The following is a 22,481-nucleotide window of genomic DNA, read 5'->3' as shown; positions in this document are numbered from 1 at the left end:
GGACAGCATGGAAATCCACTTTGTCAACTGGCCATTAAAGACTACTACCTACCCAGGTGCAAGTGCCTTATCACAAACTCCTCCCTATGACTCCCAATACTGGCTGGTCCAGCTCCTTCTTCAGTATCTCAGCTCATGGGGGGAACTTATCCTCCTGAGCCCCTTCTGTCATCCAACAGCCTTCAAGGAATTGAGACCCAGGGGGAGAGGGAGGATGGTTGGTACAACTCCCAACTTCTAGTAAGTACTCAACACTAGTACTCAACACTACAGAGACAATGGAGGGGAAACAGTAGAAAGAACTGGATCTGGAATCATTAGACCTGACGTTGAAACTTGCCTGCTAGTTTTACCACCTGTGATCTTGGGGAAGTCCCTGGTCCTCTCTGTGACTTGGGTTCCTCATCTGTAAAATGGGTCAATCTTGAAACTAATGAAACCAATAGATTTGACAAAATGAAGGTCTTTAATCAGCACAAAAGACTTACACTTGATGGTACCCCATGGCAAGTGTTAGGAGTACCTAGAGTGGGATTGGGAACACAATTTATATAGAATATTATGATAGAGTAAAGAAATTACCTTTAGGAGGGGGGAGTCTGAGGTTTACAAAATAATGAGAAGCCAGAATGGTAATACTAGGTCAGCCCCAGGTAATTCACTGGCTTGGGAATAGAGACCAGGGCAGGATCAGTCAGTTCTCAGTCAGCTGTGGTTGTCATTTCATCCTCTTGGCCAAGAGGAAGTCTGGAATTCTGTTGATGACTGAAAAGATGTGACAAGGGTCCAATGTTTCATGGGAACAAGAGTTATCCTGCTAAAGTTGATTTGATTTATAAAGGGGGTTGATTTTTTTTACATATTTACCAATTTTGAAAACTAATTTGCTCATGGGAGTAGATAATACAGAAAGACTAACAAGTCGGGTACATTCAGTAGCTGGTACAGGGACATAGGATGGAAAAGTTCTAAATGAATGTAAGCTGGGGCAAGGAACACAGGATTCTCAGGGGTCTACCCCTGCTGTTGTCTGCTTCTTTTCCCAGGTCAGATGGACTTTGGTATCACTGTTAGTGAGCGGGGCTGTCCACTGGGGGATTGGAGCCTTCCTCAGATGTCATAGGTGCATCCGGCTGTCAATTCCTTTCAGTGTTGCAGAAGAGGGTTTGGTCAGCAGGACTTGGTAGGGCCTTTTCTTTGGGTTCCAACTGCAAGGAAGACTGATTCAGGATTGAGTCCCTAAAAAATGACCGAGAAATATGATAGTTAATGTCTCAAAAAGTTTTGAGTGAATCCCAGCAGTAGGAGAGAAGGGAAACCTTGGTGGTGAGGGAGTCACTGGGAGGAAAAGGTCATAAGATGTCCAGTAATGGTTTCAAAGGCTGAAAGAAAATATTTACCAAAAGGGGACACCCTAAGTTTCAGAAGAACTAGGGCTTTTGGCCATGGCAGACCCCAATCATCCATATATTTGCAAGTTGAATTCCATGGATAAATTGTACCAGACTAGAAGATTGGGGGTGCTTGGCTAAGGCTGTTGCAGTGGCTTGTTTGCAAGGAAAACCCTCCACCGATCAGGGAAAACATGCAGACCATGACTAATAGAAACATCACTAGAGTAGGGGAGGAACTAAATAGAATCAATCTGCCAGACTTGAAAGGGAGCCCAAGGAGAGGGAATTTCCCTGGTGGAAGTCTTAGGGGCTTGCTAACATGATATTTGGGGCAGATTTCACATTGTAGGTAAACATCATGTGCAGCTGGTCTCTTTTTCCCCCACCAATATTTGCAGCCCAAACTAAGTATCCTGTCAGGGCTTCAGTGATTTAAAGAGTGCAGGTATTCCATCACAAGAAGACACAGAGAGAGTCAGGGAGGACTGGGCATCCATTTGGCCCATGCCAGAGCACAGAGGCTTTCTCCTTTTTGCAGCCTTCTCATCTTACCATGTCTTGGAATGGGACAAGACATGGCCTCTTAGACAACAGCAGGCTCTGCTGAGGTGAATGTTAATTTGAGAGCAGGCCCAGCAGATGTAAAGGAAGACAGACCTATAGAGATCGGGGGCTTCTGAGCAGTTTATTTGGCATGCAGGTCAACAAGGGTATTACCCCAGGCATGGGGAGAGTCTTCATGGGAGTGTCCTGGAACTTTTATAACAGCCACTGCTGCTGGCAACAAGAGGGATTTTTCATGGAAGTGCCAGAGGAAGTCAGGAACCCTTGATATTTCCATAACATCCTGAAATCATGTGCCACCCCAAAAGCATACCTGCTATCCATGTAAATGTCCCCTCATTTCCCTTTTGGCAATTCACAAGATGGTGTCAGAGCTTCAAGTTCAGCTTGTTGAGCTGAAGAGGCCAAAGGAAGGGTTCTTGATTCAATGGCTTCCTCAGTGGTGGTGATAACATGCTCAGAAGTTGATTTACCAGAATCTTTTGGAGGCAGGAGCCATCAGTGTACCAGGAATAATCTGACCCAAGAGCCACCGTTTGATTAACACCATTGACCAGACTGAGGAATAGCCATGGACACATAATATCTGTGTTTTATCAGGCATTTGCCAGAGTCTCTCATGATGTCAGGGTGTACAAAAAGACAAATGGGGGCCAAACACAAAAGAGGAATCTGAACTCTTTCAACCACCTTACCTAGATTGTGCAGGTTATTGTCAGCCTGGAGGGAGGACTCTGGTGAAGTTTTTGTACTACATTTTTTCTAATGACTTGCATCCATCCATTCATTCATTCATATAGCATTGATTCAACCTACCACAGGGCAGACAGTGGGAATAAAAAAAACTTAAACCAATCTTTGCTCTTGAGGACCTTAAATTCTATGGGGACACAATCATTGAGATGGTGTGTTTATCAAGGTAAATCATTTTGGCAAGTAGAAGGTGCATGTTGGCAATGATGTGAAATTTAATTGACTAACGCTAAATATAAATAAACATTTTGACCTGATTGTCAAAAATGTTAATTCCTTCTTAGTCCGTTTTCAAAGAAATAAGAGAGTCCAGAAAAAGATCCAAAGTGCAGTCAGCAGGGCTAGGAGCAAGGAAGGGGGAGAGGTGTCCAAGAGGCAGATTTATGCTGGATCTCAGGAAAAACTCTAAACAATCAAGAACTTCCCAAAGTGGAATGAGCTGCCTCAGGGTGAGGCTGTGTGTGTGTGTGTGTGTGTGTGTGTGTTGGGGGGGTCACTTTCAAGTTTTAAACAAAGAATGAGCAGTAGTCTAGGAGGTCACAGAGAGCATTCATCCTCAGACAAGGGTTGCACTAAGTGGCCTCTGACATCCTTTCCAACTGTAAGATTCAATGTTTCTCTGTTAGTCAGCCCCTTTATCCAGGGGCAAGAATGAGTAAACTCACAGGTGCCTTCCCACTTAGAAAACCTGCACCTGGAAAGCTGCCACCCCCCCCTTCCCTTTCCTTTCCCATTCTCCTCCCCTCTGCCCTGCTCCCCTCATTTTCCTCCTCTCTTCCCTTTCATCACCCCTTCCTTCTGCTACCTTTATGTTCAGGAAGGGACGACAACAGAGGCTCTTCCTAAGGCAGGTGAAGAAGAAAGGGAAAAGGGGAGAGAAGAAGAGGAAGAGGGAAGGGAGACGGGTTTTGGACACTGGATAGAACTGATGGGCCCTTCCTCATTCCTGGATCCAATCCAGATTTATCTATGTGCCTGCATTGCAAGAGGACTGTGGCTCTTTCTCCACAGCACTTTTCTGGCTATATCTTGGGGGTAGAGGGAGAGGCTTAATTGTTTACCAAAGGGACTGAGCACACCTACTTGTTAACTCAGTTCAGCACAGTTCCTTTAGGCACAGTGATCAGGGATTAGTAGGTCTCTACGTAAGTCTCTTTGGTGCCACCTAGACCTAAACTGGCTGCTGGCACCATCCCTTCCACATGTCCAAATTAGAGTAAGGAGGCAGCTTTCAGGAATTCCAAGTGGTGAGCTATGTGAAATCTGCACTGGGTCCTTTCCTGTCTACTACCACCTCTCCCCACCCCAGTTCCCACCCCCAATTTTAATTTTTTAGGCCAGGATTCCTGATGCCAGCAGTGATGGAGCTTAATTGTCTGCCTAGAGATCTGATAATCTGAATAAAAGGGGTGAATATTTGCAAAAATATTAATTACCCAGGTCAAGAGAAGTGGAAATAGAATGCTTAAATAAGTCTATCTTAGAAAAAGAAACTGAGCAAGATATCAAGGATTTCCCTAGGAAAAAAATCCCCAGGACCCAATGGATTTACATTTGAATTCCACCAAACACTTCAATAATAATTAAGTCTAATGCTCTATAAAGTATTTGGGGGGAAAAAGGTAAAAAAGGAGTCCTACAAATTTCCTTTTATGACACAAATAGGGTGCTGATACCCAAACCAGGAAGAGCAAAAACAGAGACAAAAAGTGAGAGACCAATATAATCCCAGAATATGAAAAAAACCACATTCAGGGAGATTCCAGCTAAACATACACAAAGATCATAAACTATGTTCAGTTGGGATTTAAAGCAGCAGTGCAGGGCTGATTCAATATTCAAAAACCTATCAACAAAATTGACCATATCAATAAGAAAAAACAACAAAAATCATATGATCATCTCAGTAGACACAGAAAAAGCATCTGTTTCTATTAAAAAAAACAACACTAGACAACATAGGAATAGATGGAGCTTTCCTTAAAATGATAAGTAGTATCTATCTAAAACCATCATGATTTGGAATAGGGATAGACTATTAAGATTAGGGCTGAAGGAGGGTGCCCATAATCACATCTATTATTCAATATTGTTGTAGAAATGCTAGTTGTAGGGGGCAGCTAGGTGGCACAGTAGATAAAGGACTGGCCCTGGATTCAGGAGGGCCTGAGTTCAAATGTGGCCTCAGACACTTGACACTGTGTGACCCTGGGCAAGTCACTTAACTCTCATTGCCCCACAAAAAAGAAATGCTAGTTATAGCAATAAGACAAGAAAATGCATTGAAGGAATTAGAATAGGCAGTGAAGAAAAAAACTCATTCTTGAAGATGATATGATGACACACTTACAGAATCCTAGAGAATCCACTAAAAAACCTACCTGAAATAATTAACAACTTCAGCAAAGTTGTAGGATGTAAAATAAACGCACAGAAATCATCAGCATTGCTCTATATCACCAACAAAGTCCAGCAGGAAGAGACACAAAGAGAAATTCCATTTAAAATAACCAGATAATAGAAAATACTTGGGAGGCTACCTGCTAAGACAAAATCTAGCAATTATATGAACACAAGTACAAAACATTTTTCATAGAAATAACATCAGATCTTGACAAGCATAAAAATATAAACTGCTCCTGGGTAAGCCAAGCCAGTATAATAAAATGGCAATTCTACATAAATTAATTTACTTATTCAGTGCTAGACCAATTAAATTTACAACAATTTTTATAGAACTAGGAAAAAAACCCCTGAAAAAAAATTCACCTGGAAAAACAAAAGGTGAAGAATAGCAAGGGAATCAATGAGAAAAAAAGTGAAGGAAGGTGACTTACCACTACCAGATCTCTCACCAAAAACGTTGGTACTGGGGAAGAAAGAGTGTGGAGGATGAGTGGAATAGATGAGGAACACAATAGATAGCACTAAATGATCACTCTGATCTTGTCTTTGACCAACCAAAACAGTCAAGATATGGGGACAAGAAATCAGTATCTGCCAACAATTGTTGGTGTGTAATTTAGCCATCTGCTGGAGACTTACTATAGGAAAGCTCCACCATTGGTAAAACTGGAAAACCGCTTGGGAGAAATTAGGCACAGATACACATCTGACTATAGTGAAATTAGTTCTAAATCGGTACCTGATTTAATCATTAAGGGTGATGAATTAGGGAAGCATGGAATATTTTACCTGTCACATGTTATGATGAATGTATACACCACCTTATTATCTACAAGGATTTTATGAAACCTTGGATTAATAAGATCAAAATACGCTCCAGCTTAACTCCAAACTGAACTTAGCTAGCAGATAAATTCCCATCTACTGACTTCTTTCCCCAGGATAGTTAAGTCCCTCTCTTGTAAAAACATCTGGGCATCCTTGTTCTTGACAAATCCCTTTTGGGTTCATATAATCTTATAGCGTTTTCTATCAAAGTATCAAACTGATTGGCATTCCATACGTTCTTTTTATGGTCGAAATTGGTAAACGGATTTGTATTTTATACATTTTTGTTATAGTGTTTGCTTTTAAGCTGAATTGTGTCATGCTGATGAGACTGATACCACCCTGTTTATAAACCTTCACAAAAAAGGCATCTTTGAGCTCCTTCTTTGGAAGTGGTCTCGAGATGATTCATGACTGCTTCATTTTGGGACAAATAACCTGGTACTTTGTTTTTCCTGTCTGGCTCCGATTAGGTTTTTTTCATAGTACGCCAGGTAAGAAAAACAAAATTTGATGGAACAGATTTATAGAAAAGGGAAGAATTCAGAATGAGATGAAAACTGAGTAATTTTGATTTCCTCAAATTTAAAAGGTTTTGCACAAAAAACCCAAGGCAGACAAAATTAGAAATAAAGCAGAAAACTGCAGGGAAATTACAGAGTATATAATATATTCTTTGTTTTTGTTTGTTTGTTTTGTGGGGTGATGAGTGTTAAGTGACTTGCCCAAGGTCACACAGCTAGTAAGTGCAAGTGTCTGAGGCTGGATTTGAACTTGGGTCCTCCTGAATCCAGGGCCAGTGCTTTATCTACTGTGCCACCTAGCTGCCCCCTACACGTAATATATTCTTACATAATGTGAATTGTTGCCCTGATGGAAAGAAGAAAGTGAGGGTTGGATCCAGGAAGGTGATCCTGTGGCTATAAAGGGAGGGGGCTGGCACATGGTTTAAGGACACATGAGGGACAGGGAAAAAGGAGGTGGAGAAATCCAGAAACCCCTGCGTGCCAGGACCAACCACTTGAGGGCCTACCTGTAACTAACAGGAACAACAGGTGGAGGGCAGATAAGTGGGGCCAGAGATGGATACAGAGAGGGGAAGGTGGGCGCCTGTGGAGGTCAGCAATAGGCATGCAGTAACTGAGCACAGCTGGATGGAAGAGAGACCCTTGGGGCTGGACACGCTGGTGGGTGGAGCTGGGCAAGTCTCTCTCAGCACTGGAGGTCTCAAGCCAAGTCCTGATCCAACGGTGGTGGTGGTGGTGGTGGTCTCTCTGCTCCTCTCTTCTGCTTTTCTTGGAGACTCTCTCCCTTTCCCTCTCTCTCTCTCTCTCTCTCTCTCTCTCTCTCTCTCTCTCTCTCTCTCTCTCTCTCCCTCTCACTTCTTTTCTCTCTCTGGCTTTTTATCCTTTCCCTCCATAAATGTCTGTTTTGCTTCTGAACTCTGCCATTTTTATCTGCCCCCCGAGTTCTGACTCCCCTTTCTCTTATCCCTTTACTCTCCCCTACTTCCCTAGCTGGTAAGAGAGACTTGTATTGCCAATTGAGTATGTATATGTATTTTTCCTTTCTGAAGCACTTTACATGTGACTGAGGTTCAAATGTTGCCCAACCCACCCTCCATTTTTCCTTCCATTGTAAAAGTTCTTCCTGGGGCATCTCTTTTACTTAAGACAATTCTCCCCCCCACCCCCAATCTTTCTCTCTCTTTCCCCTTCTCCCACTGCATCCCTCTTTCTCACCTATCCATTTTGATCATCTCAACCTAATCAACTCCCTCCCAGACCCTTCTGCTCTGTAGAGCCATTCTAACTTCCTAATAATAATGAAATTCTGAAAAATGCATAAATTATTTTCCCTTATAGAAGGCTACACAAGTTAACCTTCTTGAGTCCATCATGATTTCTATTTCATGTTTACCTTTTTTGGGTCCTCTTGAGTCTTGTGTGTGATTTTCTATTCAGCTCGGGTCTTTTCATCAGGAATGTTTGAAAGTCTTCGATTTCATTAAAGATTGCGTCTTGTCTTGAAGGACTATACTCCATTGGGAGTAAGCCTGTGGTCGCCGATTTGTTTTCAGAGACAGTGTCTCCAGCCCCCCGGATGTGTTGTCTACAAAATGTTTTAATACTAGATGTGTGTCAGCAGAAAGCAATTTTATAGTTACCGGCATGTTCTCAGAGACAGTGTCTCCAGCCCCAAAAGTCTTGTCTAGTGTATGTTTTACGATTAGATAGATGTATTTCCCCTGAAAGTAATTTTGTAGTAACTGTTAAGTTCTCAGAGACAGTGTCTCCTGTCACAAGTATTTTTTCCTCAGTGTTCAGAGACTAGATGTACTTCCCCAGAAAGCAAGCCTATAGTAAGTGGAATGTTCTCAGAGACAGTGTCTTCAACCCCAAATGTCTTGTCTAGTGAATGTTTTAAGATTAGATGTGATTCCCCTGAAAGTAATTTTGTAGTAACTGTTAAGTTCTCAGAGACAGTGTCTCCTGCAACAAGGATCTTTTCCTCTGAGTGCTTGGACACTCGATGCATTTCCCCAGAAAGTAATTGTGTAGTAACAGCCATGTTTTCAGAAACAGTGTTTTCAGGCACAAGTATCTTTTCCTCTGAGTGTTCGGAGACTAGATGTGCTTCCCCAGAAAGCAAGCCTGTAGTAAGTGGAATGTTCTCAGAGATGGTATCTTCATCCACAAGTATTTTTCTTCTGAATGTTATAGTTGTCCTGACTTTGGTTTTCTTTTCTAAAAAAAATATGATATGTCATAAGGGACGGCTCTCAGGGAGGGGGAGAGGGAGAGGTAGGTATGGAATACTGTGTTTTCAGAAAGAGAAAACATTGATAATTTTTTTAAACCAAGTCAGATCTCAAGGATATTAATGGAGGGCAGGGAAGAGGATAGAACAGGGTTTTGAATACATGGAGAGACCACCACCACTGCTGGATCCAGGGCTAGGCTTGGGACCTCCAGTACAGGGAGAGGAGATCTTTGCTCTGCTCTGGCCACCTGCTGGAGTGCCCAGCCCCTGTGTGTTTGTCTTCTGTCCATCCATGCTCAGGTATCTTGTGCCTGTCCCCAGGCCCCACATGTCACCTGTTCTCTCCTGCCTGGGTCCATATCCAGGCCCAAAGTGTCCGTATTTCATCCTCCATGTTCTTTTTTTTTGGTTCCAGCCAGGACCACATGTGGCTGGCACTGGCCCCACATCTTCCTCCAGTTCTTACTTCTCTGTCCCTAGGCCCTTTGTGTCCTTGCACCCTGTGCGGATCCCCTCCTTCCATGAGCATACGAATGCCTTCCAGCTTCCCTCTCTTCCTCCCCTAAGTTACTGGGCAAAGTTGCATTTGGTAGAAAACAGAAGGGAGAAGTAACACCAATTTAGCAAAAAATGGACAGGAAATCAACCCCTAAATGGAAATAAAAATCTAACAGTACGCTGCTTCCTGGAAACACATGTAAAAGGGAGAGATACACCCAAAGTTAAAATAAAGGGCTGGAGTAGAACATATTAAGCTTCAGCCAGTACAAAAAAAGGAGGGGTAGCAATCATGATATCAGCCAAAGACAAAACTCAAATACATTTAATTAAAAGACATAAACAAGGAAGCTACATTGTGATAAAATGAACCATAGATAGTGAAGCAACATCAATATTAAACTTCTATGCACCAAATACCATAGCATCTGTCTTTTAAAAAGAAAACTTGAGTGAATGACAGGTAGACATAGTGGGGGGTTTTAATCTTCTTTTCTCAAAATGAAATTAACCTAACTAAAAAAGAAATAAGAAAGTTAAAGAAGTGAGTAGAATCTTAGATAAGCCTGATGAGAGATATCTGGGGAAAATTGAAAGGAAATAGAAAGGAATACCCCTTTTTCTCAGTGGTACATGCTACCTTTACAAAGCTTGACCATATAGTAGGGTACAAAAATGTTATAGCTAAAAGCAGAAATATTAAATGTTTCCTGTAAAGATCACAATGCAATAAAAATATATTAATTGAGGGACCATGGATATATAGAAAAAACCTAATTGGAGTCTAAACAGACTAATCTTAAAGAATGTATGGGTGAAGGGGTAGCTATGTGGCACAGTGGATAGAGCACCGGCCCTGGAGTCAGGAGGACCTGAGTTCAAATCTGGCCTCTGACACTTGATACTTACTAGTTGTGTGACCCTGGGCAAGTCACTTAACCCCAATTGCCTCACCAAAAAAAAAAAGAAAAGAAAAGAATGTATGGGTGAAATAATAGAACCAATCAGTAACTTTATTAAAGAAAATGACAATAATGAAATAACATAAGAAAACCTGTAGGATAGAGTAAAAGAAATAATCAGAGGTAAATTTATATCTCTAAGTGCTTATATCAATAAAAAATAAAGAGCAGACTAATGAATTGGGTATGCACTTAAAAAGAAAACTAGAAAAACAAATTAAAAATGCCCAAGTTAAACACTAAGTTGGACATCCTAAAAATTATAACTGAAATTAATAAAATCGAGTGTAAGAAAACCATGGAATTAATAAATAACACTAGCAGCTGCTATTATAAAAATCAATAAAATAGATAAAGCATAGTTTAATATCATTTTGAAAAGCTCCAAAAGAAAACTGAATTGCTAGTATCAAAACTGAAAAGGGTAAATGTACCACTAAAGAAGGTGAAATCAAAGCAATGATAAGGAGTAATTTTGCCCAATTACATGCTTACAATTTAAGAGTTTAAGTGAGGGGCAGCTAGATGGCGCAGTGGATAGAGCACCGGCCCTGGAGTCAGGAGTACCTGAGTTCAAATCTGGCCTCTGACACTTAACACTTACTAGCTGTGTGACCCTGGGCAAGTCACTTAACCCCAATTGCCTCACTAAAAAAAAAAGAGTTTAAGTGAAATGAAAGACTATTTACAAAAATAAAAACTGCCTGGATTAGAAGAGAAAATAGAATATCTAAAAGACATATTTTTTTTAAAAAAGAAATTAAAAAAAAGAAAAAGAAAGAAATTGAACAGGCCATAAAGGAGTTTCCTTAGTAAAAAGTACCAGGAACAGATGGAATGACAAGCAAATTTTATCAAACATCCGAAGACCAACTAATTGCAATATTAAATAAATTATTTGGAATAATAGGCAAAGAAGGGGTCTTCCCAAACTCCTTTAAAAAAAAACAAGTACAGTACTTATACCTTAGCTAGAAAAATTAAAAGCAGAGAAAGAAAATTATAGACCAATTTCACTAATGAATATAGGTATAAAAATTCTACATAAAATACTGGCAAAAAGGTTATAGCAATATATTAAAAAGATTATACATTAGGACCAAGTGGAATTCATGCCAAGAAAGCAGGAATGGTTCAACGTAAGGAAAACTTAACATAATTGATTATATCAGTAAGAAGTGTAACAAAAATCATGTGGTAATATCAATAGATGCAAAAAAGTATTTGACAAAGGACAACACTCATTTCTAATAAAAATACTTGAAAGAATATGCATAAATGGACTTTTCTTTAAATTGATAAGTATTTTTCACCATTAGCAAGCATTGTTTGTAATGGGCATAAGCTAGAAGTATTCCCAGTAAGGTCAGCTGGGAAACTAGGCTGCCCACTGTCATCAATATTATTCAGTATTGCATTGGAGGGGCAGCTAGGTGGTGCAGTGGATAGAACACCGGCCCTGGATTCAGGAGGACCTGAGTTCAAATCTGGCCTGAGACCCTTGACACTTACTAGCTGTGTGACCCCAGGCAAGTCATTTAACCCCAATTGCCTCACCAACCCCCCCCCCCCAAAAAAAACAAATAAAAAAACCAATAGGGGCAGCTAGGTGATGTAGTGGATAAAACATTGGCCTTGGATTCAGGAGGTCCTGAGTAGTTCAAATCCAGCCTCAGACACTTGACACTTACTAGCTATGTGCCCTTGGGCAAGTCACTTAACCCCATTGCCCTGGAAAAAAAACAACAAGGGGGCAGGTAGGTGGCGCAGTGTGATAGAGCACCAGCCCTGGATTCAGGAGGACCCGAGTTCAAATCCGGCTTCAGACACTTAACACTTACTAGCTGTGTGACCCTGGGCAAGTCACTTAACCCCCATTGCCTCACCAAAAAAAACCAAAACCAAAACAAAACAAAACAAAACAAAAAACAATTAAAAAAATGATGAAGAATCTAGAGTGCAAGGATCTGATCCCTTCCTGGTTTGCCATGAGTGTGACATTTAAAAAGGGTTCCAGAGACATCAATTCTTGGTAACTTAATCCTTTTGTTAATAATGCCAGCATTTTAATAAAATGATGGTCATTTGGCTGTCTTTCTCTTAGACCAAAGGCAGCCTGGTGCAAGCTCACACTTTATATGCCCTTTTAGAAGAGGGGAGGCAATCAATTCTAATTGGATAACAATTTTTACTTTTATTTTTTGAGGGACAGGGCAATAAGGGTTAAGTGACTTGCCCGGGGTCACACAGCTAGTCAGTGTCAAATGTCTGGGGCTAGACCTGAACTCAGGTCCTCCTGAATCCAGGGCCAGTGCTTTATCCACTATGCCACCTAGCTGCCCCACTAATTGGCTAACAATTAATGAATATTACAATGAGGGCTTGACCTGACTTTCACTATGTTTATTTCATTACATATACTTATAACTAACAATGTAAAGGGAATAAAAAAAAGAAAAGAAATTGAGCGACACGTTCACAAAGACTAAAGGGGTATATGTAATGTTATTGCTTCGTTGAAGAAAAATTCTTCCTAATGAAGCACAGGGGGGAGTGTGAGAATATTATCACCATAGGCCCCCTGCTGTGAGGGCATGGGTGGACCTTTCTAAGGTTCAGTGTCCCGAAGTTACCTCACATCAACATGAGACCACTCTTGACCAATCAGCTTGAAGCAGTGTGTGAGGCAGTCAGTTTTGTCAGTTGGTATTTGAAACCTCATGGGGTTGACAACTAAACCAGGAGTGGTTGAGGTAGTTAGGGTTTTCCTATTCTTTCAGAGATACTTGTTCTCTCTTTGTTAACCTCTAATATATTTTAATAAATGCTTAATACCTAAACTGTTAAACTGTTGTCCTAGCTAGCTTTCCCCACAAGGGGACAGATAAGGTAACCACACACATTTAGTTTTACCCATCACAAATGAAATACAAAACAAAAGAGCCCTGAGGTTTTACCTGCAACCCTATGAAATGTCAAAAAGGACAAAAAAGTAGATGTGCATTCATTGGGGAATGGCTAAACATAGCCGGGAACATGAATGTCATGGAATATTACTACTACAACAAATGAAATGATGGATGTGCTGAATACAAAAAAATACAGAAAGAACTTTGAGAACTGATGGTGAGAGAAGTAAGCAGAGGCAAGAAAACAGTAGACATGGTGAGCACAATTTCCAAGAAAAGAAGAATGCACCAAAAATTAGAAGTACATGGGACAAAATGTTGAAGATTAATTAGGAATCAAAACAAGATATGGCACCATCAACTTAGCCCTTCCTGGAGGGGAGAGGTCCACAACTGGTACACTGCTCACATTTTCCAAATGTATCCATCACTCAGGCTGACTTTTTTCTTCCTCCCTACAAGAAAAAAATATTCTTTGTCACATGGGATGGCTCTCAGTGAGGGGAAGGGAGATAGATACATGGGATACCTCAGTGATGCAAGAAAAGAAAACATCAAAAAATTTTGAAAGAGGTCAAAAATCTCCATGATAAAAATGGAAGGAGGAAAGAAAGGGGTCTGGGTTGATGTTAGTCAGCAGCAGGCCTCAAATCTTACCACAAGTCTGTGATTAAGAAACCAATTGGTTTTTGTTTAAGATAAAGTTTCATCAGCGGAAAAGATGAGGAATGCTATATACAGAAGCAAACAAAAACAATAGCATAGTCTATACTAATTCCAAAGAAAGCAGTTGGGGTAGAGGGGGGCAGGGGAGGACCCAGTATGTTATTAAAACAACAGACAGCATAAATCAAAAGCAGTTTTGGAGATATCTGAAAGGAGATGAACACTTCACACTGATGTGGAGTTGTAACTAGTTGGTCAGACTGATCGTGAGGCATCCCAAAAGAGTTACAAGAGTCAGTGACTCAGTTTCCTAAGCTTTATTGAAAGACTGTGATGACCACAGGGAGAATACCAGAAAAATGGGAAAGGTATCTCAAATAGGAAAGGAAAGATGTTTATATTTGCAATCAGAAAATAATTGATCATCTCTTCATTATCATCATCTCCACCTTAGGGAGGTACAGGGGAGGGCCTATCCTAATTTGGAGTTCCTGGGGGCTTCAGCCAGCCCCTGAGGTGGGGACCTTTTCCCTTGGAGGTGTGTTTTGGGGGTTTACATGTCATAAGGTGAATCTAAGGACAAATTTGGCCTTTTCTGTGCATGTTCCCAAGGGCATGCTTAAACTTGTCAATCTCAGAGGGTCTCTGTGCTTATGATATCTCTTTACTTAAATCTGGTTTCTAGATGTCCTGTCATCTAGGAATATTAATGGCTATTCATGGTTAATGGTCCCTGGTTACTGTCTCTGTTGATGGTGAGGGTTGATAGGGACAAAACCTCTTGGTTACTGTAAGAACACAAACCTTAGTTTCTCTGTTAACGCTTTTAGGTACTATTGATAGGTTATCTGTTAACCCTTTTAGCCTCCTCTATCAAAGCCACATAGCAAATTCAACTACAAATGGATATAGGAATTAGATGTAAAGGGGGAATCATTAGCAAATTAGAGAAGCAAGGAGGAAATGACTTTCCCCATCTATGGACAGGGAAGAGGTTGGGACAGAGAGGATCACAGAAGATGGATAATTCTGCTTCTAAAAAGCTGAAATGTTCTGACAGAGATAAATCTAATGCAGTGAAATTCGAGGGGTAAGAGGTAAGTGAGGAAAAACATCTTGGTAGTAAAGTCCTCTAAGAAATGTTGCATATACAAACTATATAAGTAAGGATTTCAATTTCAAACATTAAAGAGCCATTCATTCTCCCAGAGGTCAAAGGATATGAACAGGAACTTCTCAAAGGATGAAATTCAAACTATCAATAAACATAGTGATGGAGGAGAAGAAAGAGTTAACAGACAAATTTAAGATCTGAGCTCTAAAAAGGGATACTAGATAACCCAAAGACCCCAATCTTGAAAGGAGATTAATAGATAGGCCTCAAATCTAAGCCCTTGTCAATGCCACCTAATAGATAAACCAAAGTTTGGATTCTTATCAGTTGTTACCTGGAGATTCAGGTTACCATCAACTAACACTTAAACATAATCCTGAGGTGACAGGACATAGAGACCTTAATTGGTCATCAATAGCTGAAATGTTTAAATTAGATGACAGGACACCTCTAAGTAAAGAGATACCACAAACACAGAGACCCTCTGAGATTGACAACTTTAAGCATGTCCCTAGGGGCATGCACAGAAAAGGCCAAATTTGTCCTTAAGTTCACCTTATGACATGTAAACTCCCAAAACACACCTCCAAGGGAAAAGGTCCCCACCTCAGGGGCTGGCTGAAGCCCCCGGGAACTCCAAATTAGGATAGGCCCTCCCCTGTACCTCCCTAAGGTGGAGATTATGATAATGAAGAGATGATCAATTATTTTCTATTTATAAATATAACCATCTTTCCCTTTTCTGTTTGTGATGACCACAGGGAAAATACCAGAAAAATGAGAAAGGTATCTCAGTCGTTCAATAAAACTTAGGAAACTGAGTCACTGAGTTTAGTAATTCTTTTGGGATGCCTCACGATCAATTCGATCAGCTATTTACCATCCTACATCAATATGGCCAAACGCTACAAATCCCTCCTGATTAGAGACCTGAAAATTAAAGCAACTGGGTTTTTTCAGGATGTAAATCATAGAGATCCATAGATTCACGGACAGTCACCTCTTCCTGTCTGACAATAACCTACAGGGAAATGTTCCTTTAAAACCAGAACAAAAATAAATATAACATTAAGTTCCATGTGGGGGCAGCTAGGTGGCGCAGTGGATAGAGCACCGGCCTGGATTCAGGAGTACCTGAGTTCAAACCCGGCCTCAGACACTTAACACTTACTAGCTGTGTGACCCTGGGCAAGTCACTTAACCCCAATTGCCTCACTAAAAAAAAAAAAGTTCCATGTGGTCAAACAGAAGATATGATGGGGAGAAAGGGGAGGGGAAGATTTCATCTACTATCTCCTTTCTTCCCAAGTCCAAGGTCAAGCAGGTGCAGGACTGGAGGGAGGAATGAAGGAAGAGAAGATGCCAGCCTTTACTGGATATGGGGAGGGAGTATCCGCAAAGACTTTATTTACCCAGCTGCCCTCCACCCCACCCCACTACCCTCCAAGCCCTGAACCCTCAAGACAAAGGACTAAGATGGGAGGTAGCCCAAGGCAAACTGGAAGTCTAGGCAACCCTGGAGAAGCAGGCACACAGGTAGAAACATGTGTACATGCACACATATACACACACACACCCTCCCACCTACACACACACATAGGATCCCACTTATACACCCAGCACAAACATAAACAATGGTATCAATATTCCCCCAACACTCCACCCACATGCCCCAGGGCACTGAGGCAAGGTTACAGGGTCAGGAATGTTCAGGAGTAGTTGGGAGGCTGGGGTTGTCTAAGAGAAGAATAGGGAGAGGAAAGGTAGGGGGAAAAGAGGAGGGGTAGGAGGACAGGAACAGCAGAAAGGGAAGGAGTAGCAGGAGGGACAGGGGCAGGGCCAGGTTCAGCAGAACAAAGAGAAAGATCTTACCTCCTACACTTCCAACCATGCACATGCTGGATCCTCGGGAATTGGCGGGGAGGCGGGTAAAGGAGACAAGGGGAGGGGAAGATAGTGAAGGGCAGACAGACCTCCAAGGCTCTCTGCTCAGGCTCCAGAGAACAGGGGACCCAAACTACCTCTTTGTCCAAAGACACGAAGGACTGATGGGGTGGAGGATCAGGAGATAGTGACATCACAGTAGGGGCGGGGTAGTGCTGGTGCTGGCCAATGGGAGACAGGAGAGCCTGGACCACTGAGGGAGCAGGGCTGACCTCCTCCCTGAGCAGAGGGAGAAGGGATGTCTGAAGGACATAGGGAGGGGAGGAAGTTCTATGACATCATTCCAGAGGAATGGGGAGCGCCAACCCCGCTTCTGCCCTTTCTTTGTTCTGAGAAATCCTGGTCCTAGCTTTTACATTTTGCAAAATGAGTTTTCAAGAAATGACACAACAGCTTAGTTATCATGACGTATCAACAGATTAAAACCCATCATTTCAGCACCAAAGACAATGGATAGCTCCACCAAGTATCCTCTCTGTAAGTGCCCTAATCTAGTAATAGGCACACTGCATGTAACAAAGGAAGCCAGATGAGAGATAAAAGGGGAAGGGGAAGAGATCGATCACTATCTCCTCTCTTACTAAGTCCAAGGTCAAGCAGGTGCAGGACAGGAGGGAGGAAGGAAGGAAGCAAGGAAATAGGAAGGAAAGAAGGCAGCCTCCACTTGAGGAGGGGAGGGAGCATCCCAAAAGCTTTACCCAGCTGGCCAGCACCCCACCCCATTGCCTCCCAAGGACTGAGTCCTTAAGACAAAGACCTGGGCAGGAAAGTCACCCTAGGCAAACGGGAAGTCTGGAGAAGCAGGCACACACAGGTATACATGTGTGTACATAAACACACACTGCCACCTACGCACAAGATCCCACTTACACACACAGCACAAGCATAAACAATGGTATCAGTACTGATGCAACACACCACCCACATCCCCTAGAGCACTGACAAGGTTATGGGGGCAGGAAGGTTCTGGAGAACTTTGGGAGGTATCTAAGAGAAGAATAAGGAGGGGAAAGGTAGGGGAAATAAGAGGAGGAGTGGAAGGGGAAGGAGAGGAAGGGGCAGGAGGGCAGGGGCAGCAGGAAAGGGAGAGCTTACCTCAGTCAAGCACATGCAACTCTCTTGGGAATTGGTCAGGGGTGCAAGAAGGAGGTAAAGGAGGGGTAGAGAGCAGAGGATAAAGGAAAGGCAGATCTCCAGCTTGCCAGGGCCCCATGCCCAGCCTTCATGGAACTGGGGACCCAAACCACCTCCTTTTCCAAAGACACAAAGGACTGATGCTGGTGGAAGACCAGGATAAAGTGACATCACTGTAGGGGTGGGGTGGTGTTGGTGCTGGCTGATCTCAGCCAATGGGAGATAGGAGAGGTGGGACCACTGAGGGAGCAGGGATGATCTCATCCCTGAGCAGGAGGGAGGGAGTTCCAGGAGGAGGCTCTGTGATATCCTTCCAGAGGAGTGGGGAGCCCCACCCTTCTGCCCTTTCTTTGTTCCGAGAAAGCCTTATCCCTGCTTTTACCTTTTGCCAAATGAGTTTTCAAGAACTGACACAACAGGTTAGTTAACATGAGATATCAACAGATAAAAACCATCACTTCAGCACTAAAGACAATGGATAGTTCCACCAAGTATCCTTTCAGTAAGGCCTGATCTAGTCCTAGGCACACATGCATGCCTCAGAGGAAGCCCAAGGGCACATGGCAGCACAACCGCCCTGTGACTCTTCAAACACATGATGGATAGCACAGGCTGATGCACCCAGACCCACACTGGTCATCTGCCATCCCCACCATGCTGTGTGAGTCCAAAGTAGATCTGTTGTTGTTAGACTCAATGACTTGAGAGTGCTCCATCTCTTGCCAACAGTGATTTTGAACTGAGCACTAGCATGAGGCCAGGCTCTCACATTTGGCATAGTCGGCCATTGGGATGAGAGCCAAAGGCCTCATGACTCACACTGAGAGTGAAGGAAGCACCGAGCCCAGAATTCCCTGGTTGGTGTTGACTGCCAGAGTAATAAGACCAACAGGTCAGCCCATTCAGCAGCCAGAGACAGAGTTCTTAGCTTTCAGGGATTGTGCATTGGGGGCCTAAGGCCAGCTAATGGTACTGGTGGCTCTGCATGTTAAGCAATCTCTCCTGATGGGTGTGGGGGTGGATGGGTTACATCCAAGGCCAAACCCTATGGTCTCTTACCCAGAAGCTCAACTACCTGCTGAAGTGGGAGCCCTGAGCTGGGAGAAGAGAAGACATGGGGTAGAGATTGGGAAATTCCTGCCCAGTTTGGCACCTTGTGCCAGTCAGAGCCTCCACCCAACTCAAGTGGTCCTCAAGCTATCCTCATCAGCCAAAATGGCAATCTCCCATTTCAGGGCAGATGTTTTCCCCAATAAGCATCTGCAGCTACATCTCCCAGGTACTCCCAGGACATGTGCCCAACCTCCCAGAATTCATGTCAGTAACAGATCAATGCCACCCTGGGAAAAAATAATAGGGATCTCCTTGGGATCCCTGTTCTTGGGAGTCGAGTCTATAGGACAAATTGCCTGATAAGAAAAGGCTGTTTATAAAAATAGATGAGGCTCATCTTCTCCAGTTCTTCCTTTTTCTATTTCCAGGTCAGAGCTGCCTTGGCCTCAAGGTCTTTATTCCATCAGAGGGCTTTATACATTTTGCAAAAATATCTCAGGTCCTCCTCTATAGCCAGGTTTGCTTTCCTCTGGGATAGTTAAGTCAACACACACCCAGAAATGGCTTGGTAGACCAAGGGATGAAATTATTGGGAATTTCCTTCTCTGTAATAGAATGAAGTAGGGGAAGCTGTTACTATGGTAGGGATTCATTTGCTTGGAAGAAATGGTGGGTAAAGTGATCTTCCCAACACCCAGGTCTTGCCATGCCACTCCACTATTCGAGAAACTCCTCAAGGCTCAAATATAAGATTCTTTGTTTGGCAGTCAAAGCCCACCATAAACTTTCCCCTAGATCTGTGCTCTTTCTATACCCTATCTTCCCCCTGCCCAGGTAGTCTGTGACCCAGTGAAACTGACCTCCTTGCTGGTCTTTGCACAAGACTCTCCATTTCCCAGCTCTGGCCCTTTTTAGGGGATGTACCCTTTCCCTGCAGTGCTCTCCCTCCTCATCTCCACCTCCTGGTTTTCCTGACTTGATTCAAGTCTCAGTTATCATCCCAGCTTTTATGAGAAGCCTTTCCCGAGCCCTCCTAACTTATGGGGCCTTCATTCTCTCTTTGTTGCAGGGTAATGAGGGTTAAGTGACTTGCCCAGGGTCACAAAGCTAGTAAGTGTCAAGTGTCTTAGGCCAGATTTGAACTCAGGTCCTTCTGAATCCAGGGACGGTGCTTTATCCACTCTACCATTTAGCTGCCCTGGCCTTCATTTTCTTGCTTATTTCCAAATCATCCTGTACAGAGCTTGTTTGTATTTACCTGTTTGTATATTTTCTCCCCTATGAGCCTGGGAAGGCCTTGAGAAAAAGGATTGTCTTTTGCTTTTCTTTGTGTCTTCAGTGCTTAGCAAAACATCTTGGACTTTGCAGAAACTTAAGAAATGTTTATGGACTGAATCCCTGACCATTAGATCATAAGTCCCTGCATTATGTCATAAGCTCTCCCATTAGACTGTAAGCTCTCCTACTAGACAAGACTCCTCTGGTTGATAGTTCCCGAGTTTGTCTTGGTAAGTAGACTCCTAAGTATTTTATATTGTCCACCATTTCTTTAAATGGAATTTCTCTTTCTATCTCTTGCTGCTGAACTTTGTTGGTCATGTATAATTCCTTTTTCTTCTATTATTGCTAAAGCTAACATTTCTAGTACAATATTAAATAATAGAAGTGATAATGGACATCCCTGTTTCACCCCTGATCTTATTGGGAATGCCTCTAACTTATCTCCATTACATATAATGTTTGCTGATGGTTTTAGGTAGATACCGCTTATTATTTTAAGTAAAGCTCCACCTATTCCTATGCTCTCTAGTGGTTTTTTTTTTGGTCTTTATTAAATTTCTTTTATTATGTTTAGGCAAATGCACATATCTGTTGATATCTTTTTGGATCCTGCATCTCTGTGCTAGAAATCCTCTCCAACTTTGTATCATCTACAAATTTAATAAGCAATATGCCTTTACCAAATGAGATAATATATTTAAAACTCTTTAAACCTTAAAATACTATATAAAGTACTAGTTTCACCTAATTATACCATCATTTAGACTACACCTCTGCATCCTTTCCATAAGAATAGCATACAACTTGTTGATCTTTATAAGACCCCCTCTTTTTTTTTTAATGTATGAGGTATTTTATTTTTTCCGTTACATGTAAAGATAGTTCTCAACTTTTGTTTATACATGCTTTACAATTTCAGATTTTTCTCCCTCCCTCCCCTCCCTCCCCCCTCCCCTAGACAGCAGGTAATCTGATATAGGTTATATCTATATATCTCTATACATATACATATATATATACACACACATACATATATATACACATAATAACATTAATCCTATTTCTGCATTAATCCTGTTAGAAGAGAAAGAATCAGAGCAGTGATGCAAAACCTCAAAATAGAAAAAAAACCAACAGCACCCAAAACAAAAGAAATAATATGGTTCAATCAGCATCTATACTCCACAGTTCTTTCTTTCTTTTTTTTTCTTGGATTTGGAGACCCTCTTCTATCATGAGTTCCCTGGAACTTTTCTGTACCATTGCATTGGTGAGAAGAATATAGTCCATCACAGTAGGTCAACACTCAATGTTGATGATACTGTGTACAATGTTCTTCTGGTTCTGCTCATCTCACTCATCATCAGCTCACGTAAGACCCTCCAGGTTTCTCTGAACTCTTCCTGCTCATCATTTCTTACAGCACAATAGTATTCCATTGTATTCATATACCACAACTTGTCCAGCCTTTCCCCAATTGATGGGCACCCCCTCAACTTCCAATTCCTTGCTACCACGTAAAGAGCAGCTATAAATATTTTTGTACATGTGGGTCCCTTTCCCCCTTCCATGATTTCTTTGGGCAAAAGACCTAAAAGTGGGATTGCTGGGTCAAAGGGTATGCACAGCTTTATTGCCCTTTGGGCATAATTCCAAATTGCTCTCCAGAATGGTTGGATCAGCTCACAGCTCCACCAACAATGCATTAGTGTTCCAATTTTCCCACAGCCTCTCCAACATTTATTATCTTCCTTTTTTGTCATTTTAGCCAATCTGATAGGTGTCAGGTGGTACCTCAGAGTTGTTTTAATTTGCATCTCTCTAATCATTAGAGATTTAGAGCATTTTTTCATATGGGAATAGATAGCTTTGGTTTCTTCATCAGAAAACTGCCTGTTCATATCCTTTGACCATTTCTCAATTGGGGAATGACTTGGATTCTTATAAATTTGATTTAATTCCCTATATATTTTAGAGATGAGGCCTTTATCAGAAGCACTGGCCTCAAAAATTGTTTCCCAGCTTTCTGCCTCCCTTCTAATTTTGGATGCATTGCTTCTGTTTGTACAAAAATTTTTTAATTTAATATAATCAAAATCATCCATTTTGCATTTTATAATATACTCTATCTCTTGTTTGGTCAAAAACTGTTCTCCTTTCCAAAGATCTGATAGGTACACTATTCCTTTCTCTCCTAATTTACCTATGGTAT

At 41.9% G+C, this 22,481-nt stretch overlaps 1 long non-coding RNA gene across 2 annotated transcripts; it reads right to left on the bottom strand.

The window, feature by feature from the left end:
- Positions 1-447: 447 nt before the first annotated feature.
- On the bottom strand, positions 448-18,100 carry LOC122733627. 2 transcript variants are annotated; one of them, XR_006353931.1, is made up of 4 exons: positions 17,897-18,100; positions 13,433-13,532; positions 6,979-8,692; positions 448-1,239 (listed from the first exon to the last, which is right to left on the bottom strand). It is a non-coding gene; the product is annotated as an uncharacterized LOC122733627 (long non-coding RNA). The 2 variants fall into 2 exon arrangements; XR_006353932.1 differs by having other exon boundaries at positions 7,866-8,692; positions 17,897-18,094.
- Between the last annotated feature and the right edge of the window lie 4,381 nt (positions 18,101-22,481).

This window comes from Dromiciops gliroides, chromosome X (assembly GCF_019393635.1).
Source record: "Dromiciops gliroides isolate mDroGli1 chromosome X, mDroGli1.pri, whole genome shotgun sequence".
Lineage (NCBI taxonomy): Eukaryota > Metazoa > Chordata > Mammalia > Microbiotheria > Microbiotheriidae > Dromiciops > Dromiciops gliroides.
Note: the sequence above shows the minus strand (reverse complement) of the source record. Positions and strands in the feature narration are given on the sequence as shown.